The following is an 18,821-nucleotide window of genomic DNA, read 5'->3' as shown; positions in this document are numbered from 1 at the left end:
GCAAACGGGGACCCCCGCAGGCACTATTGGGTTGGCCATGTAGGTCGGTCCTTGTGGTTCTGGGAAGGTTTCATTCGTTTTTTCTCTTTTGTTTTTTCCTCTACAATTTTTTACATGTTTTATTTTCCTGCTCATTTTTATATTTATTTTATTTTTCCAATTCATTAATAGTTTTCAAATTTATGGATGAATTTTCAAAGTCAGGAACATAATTTATACTCTTGAACATTTTTCCAAATTCAAAAATGTTTTCTTCAAAATTGTGAATAGTTTCTGAAAATCCATGAAGGATTTTTCATATTGGTGAACGATTATAAAATTCACATAAAATAAGTAAATACATGAATATTTTTAGTAAGTCATAAACATTTAAAAAAATTGTAATCAATAATAAAAGGTGTGAACACCTTTTAGAATTCAGGGATATTTTTTCATATTCATGACATTTTTAAATGTACAAAAAAAATCTGTTTTTTAAAACTTGAACAATAATTAAACTTGTGAGCATTTAAAAAATATGAATATTTTTCCATATTCATGAATAGTTATTAATTTTACGAACATTTTTTAATTCACAAATGTTTTTTAAAGTTTGTCAACATTTTTGAAAATTCACAAAAAGTAAAAATTTCTGAATTTTTTTTAGAAATGTTTTGGTGGAATGTCAGTTCCAATATGCCATGCAGGACCCGCGACCCGACCCGACCCTTACATATGGGGTCCACTTGAAGGAAAAAACTTTGGAGCTCTCCTAGGCCTCTATTCCTAAGGAGCTCAGTAAGTGTAATGATTCATCTGTGATTGCATGGCCCAATCGCGTTTGTAACGTGGTACACATGCACTCACTACTGCACGATGAAATACTGGTACTCCTACTAATTTGCATGCGTCATTTTTAGATTTCTGGATATTCAAGATCGTGGCTACCATGTTCTGCTACAAAGTTATCGCAAGTGTGAAGAGTAATGGAGGTAATTAATCTGTGTTTTTTATGACTAAAACACTATACAAGAAACACATTGTTTGGCCAAAAAGACACAGTTGTTTCACCTAAACATCCACATATACATTTCAGTTTAGTGACACTCTTCAAGTACCGAGAGGTGAGTTGCAGGGCGAATAATCTGAGCCTAATCTTTCATGGATGTATCTGGCAATGGTGACAAATACATGTTCTTTTCCTTGTTGGATTGCTCGGAGATTGTTGGAGAACCTAATGGCTTCTGTATATCTAAAGCAGGGTAGCCTCCTTTCTATTGTGCTTTGGATCGGCTATACATAAATCGTCTGAAAATTTATTTTGTTAAGCCGATCTTCTCGGCCATTAGATTAAGATCTGACGACCGCCCTTCTTTCTTCTTTCGCCCACCTTCTTCCTCCTCCAACGGTTCCTCCGCCAATAAATCGACTTGTCGAAATTGCAAATTCAGTAAACTTACATATAGCTATGTGCCTTTCTAAACATGTGAAGAGGAAAATGCAGGTCAAAGAAAGTGAAGAGAAATGGTGGTAACTAATCTGATTTTGTTTTTTTTTACCGTGGTACTCTATAAGAAACACATTTCTTGGCGAAAAAGCCACAATGGATTTTTACCCTACATATAATCAGCCCATAATAGAAGGCTGTACACGACATGTTAGGATGGAAAGCGTAAGCATGGAGCAAATTTGTGTGTTCACGCAGCATAAGGCACTCTCTAGATCCCAAATTTCCAATCATTCAGCACACATCTACACTTTTGAGTACAGCACAGAGGCAGAGTGATACCAAGAAGAAGAAGAAATGAGAAAAATAATACTAAAATGAAGTCACTGTGGCAGAGGCAGGGGTATATAAAGCACCAGTCCGCCACGACACCAACACATCAACATCTCAAGCTCCTTTTCTGCTCAACGCCATCTCTCCGCTGAGAAACCAAAACAACAGGAGATCACAATATGAAGAAGCCATCGACGCTTCTCCGATCTCTCTCTACACGCCTCTCTGCGCGGCTCGCGCCGTCGCCGGCGGTGGCCCCATGGCCGCCGGTGCGCTCCGCATACGACCGCTGGCTGGCCGCCGAGCTCGATGAGCTCCGCGCCGATCCGATCGCCCCGTGCACCAGCGCCGCCTGGCTCGGCCGCGCCATCGGCCTCGCCGTCGCCGCTCAGAGACAGCTCGTCGCGTCGGCGTCGGCGGCCCCGGCAGCCGGCATTGACCGCAAGACCATCGACGAGTGCGTGGAGGACACGGTGGAGCTGCTTGATGCGTGCGCCGGACTCAGGGGCCGCCTCGACCTGATCAGGAGCTACGCCTCCTCCATGTGCATCGCGCTGCACTGGCTCGAAGGCCGCGGCGAAGGGGCGACAGCGCGGCGCCGCGCGGCCGCGGCATTCGCCGAGTGCGAGGCCGTGGAGCGGCGGTGCGGCGCGGAGCTCGCCAAGTGCGGGTCCAACCTGCGCAAGCTCGGCGAGAGGGCGCTTCACACCAGGCACCCTTCCGGCGGCAGAGCGCAGTGCGAGGAGTCCCTGGCCGGCGCGCGCGCGACGGCGCTTCTTGCCGTGGGAGCCCTCGGCGTTGCGCTGGCGTTCCGGTCGCGCCGTGCCGTTCCCGGCATCGCGCACGCCGGCGGCGGCAAGGGCGGAGCGGTGCCCTGGGAGTGCGCGCTCCAGGAGGTGCAGAAGCACGTCAAGGACGAGTACGAGCGCCGCAGGAAAGAAGGTGTGCCGTGCATGGCCGAGCTCGACGCCGCGGCCGCCGACGGCCGGACGGTGAAAAGCGCACTGACCACGGGCGGCCGGCACCTGTCGGAGACCGCGGTTGCGGCGGCGAAGAGGAGGTGCGACGAGCTGGAGGACAAGGTGTCTGTGCTCGAGGAAAGCATCGGCGAGCTGCATAGGGAGCTCATAAGCGTTAGGATGGTGCTCCTGGAGTGGTCACAGAGTGCAAGAGGGCATGAGGTTCTCAGGTTGTGAAGGATTACCGAACAATCACAGAAACGATCATAGAAAATCAGTGTACATATGGATTTTGAATTTTTGAGAGATATTAGTAATCTCAATTCTGTATCCAAACTCTTGGGAGATTTTTTTTTTTTTGAAACGAGGCAAAAGACTTGCCATTTCATTGATTAAGGGAGAAAGTTTTAGACAGAAACCGCAAAGCGGTGAAAAAAGCACTACTCTCGCGGCATTACACCACCCAAATGCTTCGCTCCAGCCAAAGCCCAAAGCGATACCTCCTGCTTGATTTTGCTGATGATGGTCATGGAAGGGGCCGCTGAGTTGCGGAAGACTCTAGCATTGCGCTCCAACCAAACCTCCCAAGAGATGAGCATCATGAGGGAGGCGAGCGCCTTGGGCGAGCTGAGACGGATCTGCAGGTTAGCGTTCCACCATTCTCTGACCGAAGCCCTTGTCACCCAGGTAGACGTGGTGATGTGATGCATGCCGAGCCATGGGAGGACGTCATTCCAAATGCGCATGGTGTAGCGGCACTGGAAAAGCAGATGAGCCGCGGTTTCTTGGGTTTGCTTGCAAAGAGGGCATAGACCGCAATTAGGCCAACCACGGCGGCTCAAGCGGTCCGAAGTCCAAATCCTATCTTGAAGAACGAGCCAAGCAAAAAACTTGCACCGAGGGGGCGCCCACACCGTCCACACCGAATGGACAAGGTCCGAGGTGGTGAGGCCTTCAAATTGAGCCTTGTAAGCCGAGGATGCAGAATATATCCCATCTTTGGTGAACTTCCAAATAATTGAGTCTTCAACGTCGTCATCGAGGGCCACTGTTGCTAGTTTGTCCCAAAGGTTAGCAAACTGTTGGATGTGTTCAAGGGAGAGGCCATTGGAGCTGTCAATATTCGCAATCCATTGGTTGCTGGCCATAGCTTGCTGAACCGAGGAGTTTTTCTTGCGAGAGAGGTTGTAGAGCCCGGGAGCTATGTCACAGGGGCACAATCCTCCTAGCCAAGATGAGTTCCAGAACATCGCTGTCCTTCCATTTCCAACAGTGACTGTAGTGGCCGCCGCAAAGAAGTGACGGTCGTCATCCGTGCACGGCAGTCCCATGCCAATCCATGGCTTGCTCTTATCTTTCCACTCAAACCATAACCACCGAAGTCTCAGGGCCCTAGCAAATTTATTCAGATTAAGCACTCCCAAGCCGCCCTTGTTCTTTGGTTTGCAAGCGAGGTCCCAGTTTACCTTGCATTTCCCTCCAGAAACCTTGTCCGTGCCCGCCCAAAGATATGCACGGCGGATGCTATCAATTTTCTGAAGGACCTCCACCGGTATGTCAAGAGGAGTGAGATGATATATTGCGATGGCCGTTAGAACAGCCTTGACAAGAACCGTTCGGCCTGCAGCAGCCACATGTCTCCCTTGCCAAGAAGGGAGCTTGCCCGCGATCTTATCTTCAAGATGCTGGAAATGGATTCTCTTGAGACGCTTAACAGACAGAGGAAGGCCAAGATAACGCATCGGAAATGACGAACGGACTGCCGGAAAAGCATGGAGAATGTCGTCCAGATTTACACCATCACATCGAATAGGGGCAACAAGACTTTTAGCACAGTTGGTGACAAGACCGGTCACCTCTCCAAATGAAACCAGAGTGGCAGCCAAGAATTGTATATCCTCCTTAATTGGTTTGACAAAGATGGCAGCATCATCAGCGTAAAGCGAAGCTCGAACGGTTGGGGTTGTACCATACAGGGGATGAAGATGCCCTTGGGCAGTGGCCTTGCTAAGGAGATGATGGAGTGGATCAATGGCGAGGACAAAAAGAAGGGGAGACAGCGGGTCACCCTGCCGAAGGCCGCATCCATGCTTCAGAGGGTCTCCCAGCACCCCGTTGATCAACACTCTCGAGGTGGACGTGGACAGCAAAGCAGCGACCCAATCCCGAAATCTGACCGGGAAGCGAAGATGTTGGAGAAGATCCATGAGAAAGTCCCAACGCACAGAGTCAAATGCCTTCTTGATATCAAGCTTGAATAGGAGAGTCGGGCTGTTTTTTCGATGCAATTTTCTCGCCAAATTTCTGACATACATGAAGTTGTCGTGGATGCTTCTCTTTTTTATGAAAGCACTCTGGGCATTTGAGACAAGGTCGTGCATATGTGGAGTCATCCGGGTAGCCATCATCTTGGCAATTATCTTCGCGATAGCATGGATGAGGCTAATGGGGCGAAAGTCAGAGATGGATTCCGCCCCATCCTTCTTTGGAACGAGAGCAATGTTTGCAGAGTTGAGCCAGTGCAAATTTTTAGAGCGTAGGTTGGAGAAGTGGTTGACCATGAGCATGATATCACCTTTTATGATTTCCCAACATTCCTTGAAAAAGGCCCCTGAGAAGCCATCGGGTCCAGGCGCTTTGTCGCTGGGAAGATCAAAGATTGCCTTTTTCACCTCCTCCTCCGTGAAGGCCGCGCCAAGGTCCGCGAGGTCGCACTCAGGGGCCGGGATGTTGGCCCAGTTGAAATCGGTGTGACGCGGCTGACCGCGTTTTGTGACCTTCGCGAAGTGCTCTTGAATGATGGACTTCTTATGGTCATGGGCAGTAACCCATCCACCGTTGTGCTTGAGGCGGTGGATGAAGTTCTTCCTTCTTCTATGATTGACCCGAAGGTGGAAAAAACGAGTGTTGGCGTCTCCATCTTTGAGGTTGGTAATTCGCGAGCTTTGTCGCTTCCGCGCACGGTCCATAATGGCCAGGGCCACCACCTTCCGTTTGAGGCGTTTCCGTAAATCTCGCTCGTCAGAGCTAAGGGGCCGGAGTTCTTGAGCCACATCCAGACGAAGGATGACTTCCAGAGCCATGTGGAATTGCACCTTAGAATGCGCAAAGATCGTCTTGCTCCATCTCCTCAATTTTTGACTAGTTTCTTTTAGCTTGTGAAAAAGGATGTGGTAAGGATCAGTGTGGTTACTATCCTTATTCCAAGCTTCCTGGACAACCTCCTTGAACCCAGGCATTTTGATCCAAAAGTTTTCAAAGCGGAAGGACTTTGATCTCTTCGGGCCGTTGTCATTTGCGAGGAGGAGGGGGCAGTGATCGGACAATGAAGACGAGAGCGCGTGTAGAAGGTGAGTGCCAAAATCGAGGTCCCAATCTTCATTACAGAAGAAAGAGTCGAGCTTGCTTAAGGTGGGGTCACTCCGTTCATTACTCCAAGTGTATTTTCTGTTTTGTAAATGAATCTCTTTGAGCTCACAAGTGTTCAGTGCATTGCGGAAGCGGACAAGTCTACTCCGGTCGACGTTTGCTCTATTCTTGTCTCTGGCACGGTATATCTGATTAAAGTCACCAGAGACAAGCCACTTTGAGCCATGGGGAGGTTTTTCGCCGACCAACTCCTGGAAGAAAGCATCCTTCAGGTTGCTTCTTGTTGGTCCATAGACCGTTGTTAGCTTAAAGATTGTATTGGATTCTTTGATCGTGACGTTGCAGGAGAGGAAGAAGACTCCGATGGAAACATCCTTCACGTCCACAACATCGTTATCCCAAAGAAGCAAGATGCCACCCCGTGTACCATTAGCAGGGCGCTGGGCAAAATTCTTTAATCTTTGACCTCCCAGGTATGAAGCGATGAAAGGGTCGACAAGCTCTATCTTGGTCTCCTGCAGACAGACCAAATGACATGGAGTAGCGAGGATTGTTTCTCGGATTGTTGATCGACGGCCAGGACAATTTAGGCCTCGGACATTCCAGCTTAGAATACTAAGATTTTGATTTATCATGGGAAACTTGGGATACATCAGAAGTGAAGTAGCAGTTGGCCACAACAAAGCAAACATCAGCCTGGCACTCAACATTCAGCTCACACATACTGAAACGAGACAAACTAATCGGCACAAAAGCCTCGCCAAGGCAGCAGATAGCAGACGCCGACGTCGACGATTGCAAACAGGCGTACACACACATAAGAAGAGGGGTTGACACTATCATGGAAACTAGAGCACTTCTTCTACAGGGGCTGCAAACGCTCCAGTCACTCCGCCGAGCCGGACGCGTCCCCCATCACCGCCTGCAGCTCCGGACCCGCCTCACCACCATGAGCCACCAGGGCATCCTCGACGGCTTGCGCCAAGTCACAGTCGAGGTTGAACAACGCCCGGAGAGCTGCCACTGTGATGTCAGGGAGCTGCCCTTGGAACATGGCCACAAATTTGTCAATGGCTTCCTCTGTGACTTGTTGGCCTTCATCCACGACGCCCATGCGCTGGCATAGCAGCTTCTCCGCCATCTTCGCAATCGGCATCTTTCTCCCCTTGGCTTGGAGACGAGGGCTGGAGCGAGCAAGGTTGAAGCCTACGACTCCAGCCAGCGTCTTCCTTCTCCTTGTCGGTGGTCTTGGCCTTGGGGAGGGCGAGCTTGGTGCAGCGAGCAGGGGTGGCTGGCAGGCGACAAACAGGGGAGAGCACGGCGGTGTCCCCGCATTGCCAGCAACCGGGCTGACAGCCGGGACAAAGATCGGGGTGACCGGCTCAGCCTCAGCTTCGGAGGAAGGAGATGGAGCAGCAGCTCCACTGTCTTGCACTGCAGGAGAGGACGGGATGATCTCGATGATGTCCAGGGTCGTGGTACGAGGAGGTGTTGGCGTCGCCAGAGCAGGGCACACAGCTGCCTGTCGTTGCTTGGTGCCGAGACAGGGAGCGATCCACCGCAGCCAAGAGACCTGGCCTGGCACGGAGGTGAGCTGAATCACATCACAGGAGGTCGAGCGTGGCGAGGAAGGGGGCGAGCGGCCACGGGTGTCTTCGTTGACCGGGCTAGCAGCCTCCCCCCAGAGCGCCCAGGGCGTGTCGGGCAGTCCGCAGGGCGGCGACGGCCGCGTCTACCAGAGGCTGGGATGACGGCGCCGTCCGGGAGGCGCTGGACCAGCTTGTTGTCGATGGAGCGCGCGTCGGGGGCCTCGTGACGGCGACGTCGCCCTTGACAGCTACGGTCGTCCCGGCGGTCCTCTCTGCTGTCTCGGCGCCCATCGTCATGGCGACGCTCAGGGGCGCGAGACCTGCTCCGGAAGAAGCGCTCTCGCCAGGAGGAAGGGCGCTCCTCGCGCCCACGGCGGCCACGGGCACGGTCGTCGTCTCTTCTGTCGCGGTCGTGGTCGCGATCCCTGTCGTGGTCGCGGTCGTGGCTGTCGTGACGTCTCCCAGCTACCTCCATTCTGTCCCGCATCCTGGATTCACCATCGATGACCCCATAGCGAAAGGTGAACGGATGCGAGGAACGAGGCCGGCGGGGGATGTTGCCATTGGCGTCGGGGGTGAAATCCTCAACCAGGTTGAGGTGAACCAGGACGCGCCGCTTGAGCCCACGCCGGCCAACGGCAGCGCTTGGGCCGTTGCTGTAGCCCGCCGGCTGGTTGTTAGTGACCGTCAGCCGGAGAACCTTGGGGATGGCGGAGGGGTTGGCAGACCATGCCCAGAGGTCGAGGGAGGAGGCGTCATCTCTCTTGACTGTGGCGATGTCGAAGTAGTGCAGGAAAGTGTCGGGGCCGAGCACTTGGGTTGCCACCTCGTCGCACCATGCGTTGAGCGGCAGATTTTCAATGCACAGGTGAACATGGTAGTACGCCTCCACCAGATCAGCGTGTGCCTCCGGCCTCCATTTGGCGGTGTGGAAGTCCAGCCCGCCGTGGTTGAAGCGGCCCGGCGAGGCGGTGACTAGGTCGCGGTGGTGCTGGTGGGAGAAGAGGACGAAGAAATCCTCTGGATAGTGCGGCACCACCTTGATGAAGTTGCGGTTGATGACGAATTTGGTGGCGATGGCGTTCCTGACCTCCTCGGCGTTGATGCGTGGTCGACTCCCTCCAAGCCACACCAGCGCACCCAGGGTGGAGAGGTTGACGGCGCTGTCTTCCATGGCCTGGGTGGAGGTGATGACCACATGCCCCTCCTCAGGGCGCAACGATGGGTCTCCAACGAGCGGCATCGCGGTGGGCGGCGAGGCTTGGGTCGGTGAAGACTCTGGCGACCGAGGCGGAGCGGCACAGGTCGGTGGAGACCTCGGCGATGCGGTCGACGCAGCTGGTGAGAGCGAGGGCGAGGGGACGGGCGAGGCGTTGCAGTCACGGGCGCGGTGGCCACACTGCTTGCACGTCCGGCACCTAAAAGGATTTCGGCAGTCGATTTTGCAGTGGCCGACCTCGAGGCATCGATGGCAGGTGCGGAAGCGGTGGTGGACGAAACTTCTTCCCGTTGAAGGGGAATAAGAAGCAGAGACCCTCCTCTGCTTTGAATGCCGGTAGCTGGGCAGCGCACGCCACCAGTACGGCGCCTTGACGAGTTGCCAACCATCCTCGGAGTAGACGCCGGGAGACGCGGCAGGCTCGGGACTCGAGCGACGCGACGTCCGCGTCGGACGCCGGCAGCTCTTGAAGGCGCCTGCAGGAGCAGTCTTGAGGCATGGCCTGTGCGCGCCTTGAATGGGGAGGGGAGGAGTTGAATCCAGCACGACAGCATTCAAGGCAAAGCAAACCGAGCGCTGCAGAACCTCGCCTCCCTCCGCATCGGAGGTCGCCAGCTGGGAGTCAGCGACGTAGGAGGTATTGGAGGAAGCGGGTCACCGTGGCGGCGAACCCAGATCTGATAAGCACGGTGCCAGCAGCGGCGGACACGGGTCGGCAGGAGTGCCTCGCCACACGAGAGGCCACGGAAAGCCCGGCGGGAGGAGCGGGGACGACGGGGGGCTGGCCTGCGGGCTGATCTGGAGCGGGGCAGCAGCGGCGGCGGTGGCTGTGGCCGCCGGAGTAGCGCGCCGCAGGAGCGTGGGCGTGGGTGCGGACATCCTGGGTGCTCTCGTGTTTGTAATGTGCAATGACTTTTTTCCTCTTGGGAGATTGAAATCATAAAGTGAAAGTAACCTTCTACGCTTTCATGGAAACCTTCTACTACTTGAAAGGATGGCCATATTGAATAATGTATTGTAGAATTTATGGCCTTGTTGATTCATAGAATTCTCAAAATGCGGGAATAGGAAAAAATATAAGGTTGCAATGTCATGCTCAGTCAAATCCTATTTGATTTCATCACGAAAAAAAAGGATTCATTTCAAGAGATTTGAGTGGATGATAAATTTCCTATGGAACGACGGTACAAAGGAATCTTTAGGAAATAAAATCCAATATGTTTCGATCTTACAAATCTGTGACAAACATATGAAATTATAAGGATTCTAACCGTCCAAAATTCCTATGTAAGTATTTTATGCCAAAGGAGCCCTCGAGTTATTCACAAAAAAAAAGGAGCTATAACTCCCTAGTACACAAGCAACTTGGTTCCTTTTTTTCATTACCATTTATGGATGATTACTATAACTCCCTATTACACGAGCGACTTGGTCCCACTCACCCTTGTAGGTGGAAAAATCAATTGAACTGGGTTTTATGGAAAAAGTAAAGAGTCACAGAAAAAACCAATTCACACGGCATGTATCTACATTGTCACGAATCCCCAACCATATATATTTTGACCAGCAAAGTGCCAAGCAAAAGTTTAAATTATACTACGTACTAATGGAATCCTAATGTTAGTATTTTTAATGTTAGTATTTTCATTAGGTATTATTCACGACATAATTTGTATTTTTAAATTTCTCGGTAGAGAGAGAGAGAGAGAGAGAGAGAGAGAGAGAGAGAGAGAGATTATCAATTTTTTGTCAAATGCATAAATTGGAATGTTGCTTTGAAAAACAATTAATACGCTCAAAGGACAACTTGTTAGCATCATCATCATATTACAAATGCAACAATCTTTTGATTTTTTAAAGCAGAGACGCTTGCTCGGCCTTAAATTGAAGCCCATGAAGTTTTACAACTAATCAATCAGAATAGAAAAGGTAAATGAAACTACGATGTCAAGATAGTTCGATACATGGCCGCAGAGGAGTGCAACAAATTATTGGTTATCAGAGTTCGGGAGCGTTGGCCATGCATGCCGCTGCAATGAGAGACCACCACGGATGCACGGCCATGATGGTCGCGTTTCGGAATCAATCATTCAAGCTACACACTAACACACACAGACACACCATCCATGATTAGAATGAACCATGTACTCTTAACCATGCATCCGTGTCTCCGTGATGTGTCCCAAGGATCATGCGCTCTTGAATAGAATAGTGTTCGCTATGGTTCGGTTAACCTCTTGTGTGGACAGGACCTTAGCACTAGATAGACAGAACACACAGCTGTTTGACATAAGTTCTATGTAGCTTTGTATAAACGAGCTAAGCTAGCTAGGCACAACCAGATGGATGGTCACTGTTTTTATTGTGTGAATGAATTCTATATGTGGCAGGCAAAACCTGGAAACATCTGTAATTTAAAAGGCAATATATGACCATGTGCAATGAGAGGTGGGAAATATGTGGTTTGTTTTACTTCTGCAAGCTGGGAGTAGCTAACAGCCTAACATGCATCACATATTTTTATGCGCTGTTATTTTTAAAGAAACAAAGTATAGACGCCGACGCTCACAAACACACAATTCACCCATATAAACGCACACATGGATATTATAGATATTTCCTTAACCTATTCCCTCCACTCAGACATGACATGTGTATGTACTGCTTACGTACAAGAGCAGTGCTAATTAGCATTCAGAACCTAATACCCCGGGTTAACTGAACAACTTATTGGCATCATTTAATCCAATGCGAATTATGCAGAATCTAGTATCCTCAAGCCAAGTAGCCCGGAAGACCAACAAAATTCTTCATTTTCAATAGAAAAATAAGCAGTGATCTACGTCTTGGTTGCAGCCATTACATCTCTCAACACCTATCATGTGCCCAACATGGGATAATTAATCACACTGGCGGCAAGATGGAGACCACTAGAATTATGGATGCTCCTTGGTCTCCTAATGCCGATGCAAAAAAGCCCCAACAACCTTTTTATAGATCTCATTTAGTTCCTAATACGGGATTGTACATTGAACTGAAATCATTAACTTTAGGTGATGCATGTCTGTTTATATGACACCAACACTAAGCGAGTGGGAAACGAGGTGAACACGTATATCACTAGGTACAACATCACTATAGTATTCCCTCCGTTCATTATTATAAGATGTTCTAACTTTTTTCGGATGTATATAGACACATTTTAGTGTGTTTGTTCACTCATTTCAGTCCGTATGTAGTCAATATAAAATATCCAGAACATTTTATATTTGTGAACTGAGGGAGTAGCATTTTCTGAAAATTAATTGTGTTTTATCAGTTCTTTAGAGGAATTGTTTTAACTCTATGTACCAGCAGGGGCAATTAGTCATCTGACTGGAGTTTTAGAAAAAATTACCATGACCACAGTGAGTAGGTGAGTGAATCCTAGGCCATATGACAGAAAATCTTAACCATTAGCAGGTCGTACAACAGTATGTCACGTGTAATCAGCCGGGGGGAGCTAGATGAACAGCCACCAACAGTTTTGTAGCGACAGCAGCCGACCACCGGGGAATAACGTTAAAAGCAGACTAATCAAAATGGAGGGTATCCAACCGCACTATCGTGTGCCGATGCTTAACGAGAGGAACGTTTTGGGGCAAAGCAAATCTTATCAGCGATCCTTTTGCTGCTCTGCTGCTAGGCACATGAACGAAGTCTAGTCTTTTGGGTACGACCAACCGTCCTTTGGTGCCGTACTCTTTGGCGAGAAGGCGGAAAGTAAGATCGGGTTGGAACAAAGTAGCTGCTCAAAGTTTCCCTCAAAAAAAAAAGTAGCTGCTCAAAGCTAGTGTGTTTTTTTTATACTAGGAGGATATATCTAAGTACTACTAAATCTTAAATTATACTCTATTTGGCAAAACCATGAAAATAAAAACATAAAACGTTAAACAAAATCATCCCAATTCACCATAATAACAAGCTTATGTTGTTTAGTGACAAGCTAATTATGTGCATTAAAAAAATTGGTGAATGATCTGGAATGAAACATGATATTTATGTCATGTACACAATGTTGAGCATCAATAACTCTAGTCTTCGAGATGATAAAATACGATGACAACAAAAATAGACACAAATGCAATCAAACGAGGGCATTTGCGGCCAAAGTAGGTGGCAGCCAAACATTTTCAGTAGTAGTTCAACAAAGATATTATGACCAGCTGTTAACAATTTTTTTCACAAATGAATGGTTGTTATGGAAAAAATATATGATTTTTTTAGCCATGAGAACAAAGTTTTAAGGAATAATGAACATTTCTGAAATCCTTAATAATTAAAAAATAACAACTGTTTTAGTGAAAATTTGTTTTGTTGGATACGGCAACTACATAATCCAGAGTGAACGCAATTTTTTTGTGTGTGTATGTAAGTAAATGAAGGGGAGAAAAGAGGAACGAGAAACAAATATAGGAAAAGAAAGCGATGGCTAAAGAAAAAAAATAACAACAAACAACAAGAAGAAAACACATGAAAAAAAAGAAATAATACAAAAAGGATCAATGATAGGAAACTAAAAAATAAACTGCCGCGACAAATCATATGTATCTCGAACATCACGAGCTTGTTGTGATATTCAATCAGAAACACTAAAACGCTAGCCCATATAACCTCCATCATAATTGGGGCTTTTCTGCTTACTGTTTGTAGTAATGTTGCATATAGGCAAAAGCAACTTTATTACTAGCAGGGAGCAAAAAAAATTCCACACTTTTATATTAAATGTAAACACAGAAAATGGTAGAAAAAAGCCATGTATAAAAAGAAATAATAATAATATCATATAAGAAAAGCAAATAAATAAATAAGGAATACAACAGAAGCAGGAAAAAGAACGAACGAAAAAAGAAGAAAAAATGACTATAGCTACTAGACACCACGACTACTACTGATTTTCCTGCGTAATCTATCTTTTAGAATGACCTGCAATTTTATTCAAACTCAAAAAAAGTACATGTACAATGATACGGATCATTGATCCGAGAAACTATGAAGTAATCCGTATAATTAAGAACTATAATAAAATTTCTCAAAAATATTTTCTCCATGGTATCAATCTTGTCAACACAAAATAATGACCGGGGTACCAACACCGTCACCCATACATCTGCATGAACTTTTTTTTTTTGAACATGATCTGCATGAACTTGACTACCTTCATATGTTCAAAATGCTCTTAACTCGCCCATCTAAAGAGGAAGCAAAGTTGTGGAAGTTGAATATAGTTGTGCCGAGATGAACCCCTGGGAGTACATGCCTTAGAACCGAAGACATGTTCACCGGACCACCAAAGGACTCCAAGGCCACAACAGATCACACAAACAAAAATAACAGAACACATGAATACAAACTCATCAGACCCATATGAACAAATGTACGAGGTGGTAAACCTAGAATCTGCAAGATACATAATCTCTGCTTCGTGGCACCGCCCGGTAAGACATCACATTGCAGGAGAATAAACAGAGTACCTTTATTCAGGACGGTTCACACCCTCTGTCAGGATGTTACTAATGAAGACCATACAAATCATATTTATTTCATTTTATTTGCGAGAAATTTTTCGATCTATTATCATCAATCATGATAGTACAATAAACATCAAAAATAATAAAAATTACATCCAGATTCTTAGACCACTTAACAATTACTACAAGCAATAGAGCGAGCTGAAGACGTGCCACCATCAGCAAGTTTGATAATAGGATTTAGGGTTTCCCGTGGGGCAAAGCCTCTCCACGTCTTTCTATATATAACAATCAGCATATACAATTACATATGTACAAAGTACGTGTACATGACACGCTAGACCTATTTAACACTCCTCCTCAATCTAAACTTCTACTCTGTACAAGGTTTAAATTGGTACTAAAACGGTCTAGCATCTGTCTAGTGGCTGGTTTAGTAAACACATCAGCCAGCTGATCGTTAGAAGAAATGAACCTGACTTCAAGAGCTCCAGAAGCAACACGCTCGCGCACAAAGTGGAAATCAATCACGATGTGCTTGGTACGCGCATGAAAAACTGGGTTGGCAGTCAGATACGTAGCCCCTAAGTTATCACACCACAGAACCGGAACACGTTGCTGAGACACTCCAAGCTCTTTGAGTAGTGACTCTACCCAGATGGCTTCAGCAGCTCCATTCACCAAGGCTTTGTACTCGGCCTCTGTGCTCGATTTCGACACTGTTGGTTGTTTCTTCGAACTCCAGGGAATGAGATTTGGTCCAACAAATATGGCGAAACCTCCAGTAGATCGACGATCATCAGGACATCCTGCCCAATCTGCATCAGTGAAGATACTAATGCTAGTAGAGACATCCTTGCAAAACTTCAGCCCTGTATGAAATGTTCCTTTCACATAGCATAAAATCCGCTTAACAGCTTCCCAATGAGCATCAGTGGGCTGTGAGAGAAACTGGCACAACTTGTTCACTGCAAATGAAATATCCGGGCGAGTGAGTGTCAAATACTGCAACCCACCAACAACACTGCGATGCCGGAAAGAATCATCGGTACTGAGAGGCTGTCCAGACACTCGTGCAAGCTGATCAGAAGTAGACAGCAGTGTGGAAGTAGGCTTACAATTCTCCATGCTCACACGATGCAAAAGATCCAAAGCATACTTTCGTTGGGTCAAAGTCATCCCCCCCTGAATTGTATGACGCTTCCATACCAAGAAAGTACTCCAACGGCCCAAGGTCCTTGATAGGAAAACTGGCCGCGAGGGCATGAACAAGACCATCAACCGCACGTGGAGAAGATCCGGCAATGACAATGTCATCCACATAGACGAGCATATAGATCTGAACATCACGATAGCGGAAGAAAAACAGAGAGGTGTCTGCTTTGGAGGAGACGAAACCCAACTCGAGAAGACAGGTACTGAGCCGAGCATACCATGCACGAGGGGACTGTTTGAGTCCATAGAGAGCACGCTGAAGCTTGCACACATGCGAGGGAAAGCAAGCATCCTCGAAGCCAGGTGGCTGCTGCATATAGACATCCTCGGAGAGATACCCATGAAGAAAAGCGTTGCTGACATCAATCTGCCGAAGACTCCAACCACGAGACACAGCCAAGGCAAGAACCAGTCAAATGGTGGCCGGCTTCACAACCGGACTGAACGTATCACCATAATCAATGCCAAGCTGCTGAGTGAAACCACGAGCGACCAATCGAGCTTTGTACTTATCAACGGAGCCATTTAGACAGTGCTTGGTCTTGAAAATCCACTTGCTCCCAACAACATTGACTCCGTACGGCCGAGGCACACGAACCCAAGTCTTGTTATGGTGAAGGGCAGCGAGCTCATCAATCATTGCGGTACACTAGGCAGTCTCACGGAGAGCATCACGATGAGAGACCGGCACTGCATGAAACGCACGGCAACGGGGGTCATAGCGGATGGTCCCATCAGTCAGAACAAGGGCACGGTGAGTATGATCGCGGGTGCGGGTAACCATGGTGTGTGCAGGAGCAACTGGAGGTGTCACGGTCGAGGGAGCAGGAGTGCCCTCGATAGAAGGCGACGCGAGCTGCGGTGGCGACGGTGTAGAAGCATCCTCGAGCATCGGGCCAGACGACGGCGCGTCAGCGCGCTGCGGGGAGACCGCCACAGGGCCGGGCAAAGCGGCCGGGGCCGAAGACGGGCCGACCGAGCCGGGCGAGGCGGCAGCCGACGGGCCAGGCGACGCGGCAGCCGACAGGCCGGCCAGGTCGGGCGACGCGGTGACCGGGCCGGGCGATGCGGGAGCCGAGGGGCGGGGGGACGTGCATGTCCCATGCACGTCGATCGCCAGGGAGTGCGGCGCGACGGCCACATGGGAGCGGCTGGCAGAGGGCGTGCAAGCGCCATGCGCGTCAATTGTCGAGGATAGAGCAGCCGAAGGATCCTGCACAGAAGTAACAGGGCCTAAAATAGGCGTGTTAGTAGACAAATAGGACAAGTCGTATTTGCGCATATGGTCACCCGTAGCCGGTTCAGTGGGAGGAAAAGAGAGAACATCAACCAAAGAAGAAACATCGACGGTGACCCCAGGAGTTGCATAGGAAAAACAGACTCATCGAAAACAACGTCACGAGAGATGTAAATACGTCCCATAGAACGATCAAGACACTTGTATCCCTTAGGCATCGGACTATAGCCCAAGAAAACACACATGGTGGAATGGAAAGCAAGCTTGTGTGCATTATATTTGCGTAAACTAGGCCACCAGGCGCAACCAAAATTGCGAAGAAACTTATAATCAGGGTGCACCTTAAGGAGACGATAGATGGGTGTATCTTGTTGAAGAACAGGTGTAGGCATGCGATTAATAAGGTAGCACGCTGTAAGGAACGCTTCATCCCAAAAACGCAATGGGAGAGAAGAATGAGCTAGCAAGGCAAGACCTGTTTGACGGTGTTTGCGTTCAGCAATGCCGTTTTGCTGAGAGGTGTGCGGGCAGGACACACGATGAGAGATTCCAGTGCGTTGGAAATACCGGTGCAGTCGGTGATACTCACCACCCCAGTCTGACTGGACAACTATGATTTTAGTGCGGAGGAGACGCTCAACATGAGCCTGAAAAGCATAGAAAACTTGCTCAACGTCAGACTTGTACTTAAGGAGATAAATCCAAGAGAAGTGAGAGTAATCGTCAACAAAGCTCACATAATACTTATAGCCTCCGGAAGAGGCAATAGCAGGCCTCCAAACATCAGAATGAATTAACTCAAGAGGCATAGTGGAAGCATGATGTGATAAATTATAAGGCAATTGTCGACTTTTAGCACGCTGACAAGCATCACACACAGAAGTCTGACGTTTAGAAGAACACACTAAATCATTATTCCTAACAAGGTTTTGAACAATATTATTCGAGGGATGACTGAGACGCTGGTGCCACTGGGACAGGGTGGTCTTGATGCTGAGAGACGCTTGGTGGTTGGAGGAGGACGACGCGCGACTAAACGGGATGGGGTAGAGTCCGCCATGACATCTACCGTGAAGAAGGATTTTCTTCGTGGCCGTGTCCTTAACAAGGAAAAAGAAACAGTGAAATTCCACAAAAACATCATTATCAAGGACGAGACGATAAACGGAGAGAAGATGTTGATGAATATGTGGAAGACAAAGAATATTTCGTAAACGAAGAGATGAACCAGGTATAATGGAATGACCAATATGTGAAATAAACAAACCTGCACCATTTGCTACTTGCACTTGATCCTTCCCGTCATAGCGCTCGTGGAAGTGGAGACGATCGAGATCATTTGCCAGGTGGTCCGTCGCGCCGGTTTCCAGGATCCAGTGCGGTGGCTCATGGGAGGAGGATGTGGACGCGGAGTTGGCGGAGCAGCAGTCATGATCATAGCGGTTGCGACAGTCGCCGGTTGCGGCCGCCCCCGTTACCTCCTCCGTTGTGGTTGTTGCCGCTGTTGTTGTTGTTGCGGCCAGGGGCGTTGCCCTGGCCAGGGCCGTAGCCTCCCGAGTCGGGCGCGAGAGAGCCAGCGGAGGGACGGCCGCCGCTCGGGCAGCCAGGGTCGGGGGCGCCGGAGTTGTTGTTGTAGACCGGCCAGGACGCGACATTGGAGGAGGACTGCCAATCCTCAAGCTCCGATTGTTGTTGCTGAAGGGCCTCGTAGTGAAGAACACTGGAGTAGAAGCGGGAAATGTGATAGGTATGCCCGCGAAGTTCATCGAAGCAGCGATGGGGTTGAATGCTGAGCCGAGCCCGGTCAGCATGTAGTCGATGATCTCATCATCGCAAAGAGGAGATTCGGCGGCGGCCATCGCATCAGCGAGGGCCTTGACCTTCTGCATGTACTCGCCAGCGGGTCGATCTCCCTTGCGCGGCGCCTGGATCTGGCGCTGGAGGTTACGCACACCGGCACTGTT

Source organism: Triticum aestivum, chromosome 4B (assembly GCF_018294505.1).
Source record: "Triticum aestivum cultivar Chinese Spring chromosome 4B, IWGSC CS RefSeq v2.1, whole genome shotgun sequence".
NCBI classification, from domain to species: domain Eukaryota; kingdom Viridiplantae; phylum Streptophyta; class Magnoliopsida; order Poales; family Poaceae; genus Triticum; species Triticum aestivum.
Note: the sequence above shows the minus strand (reverse complement) of the source record.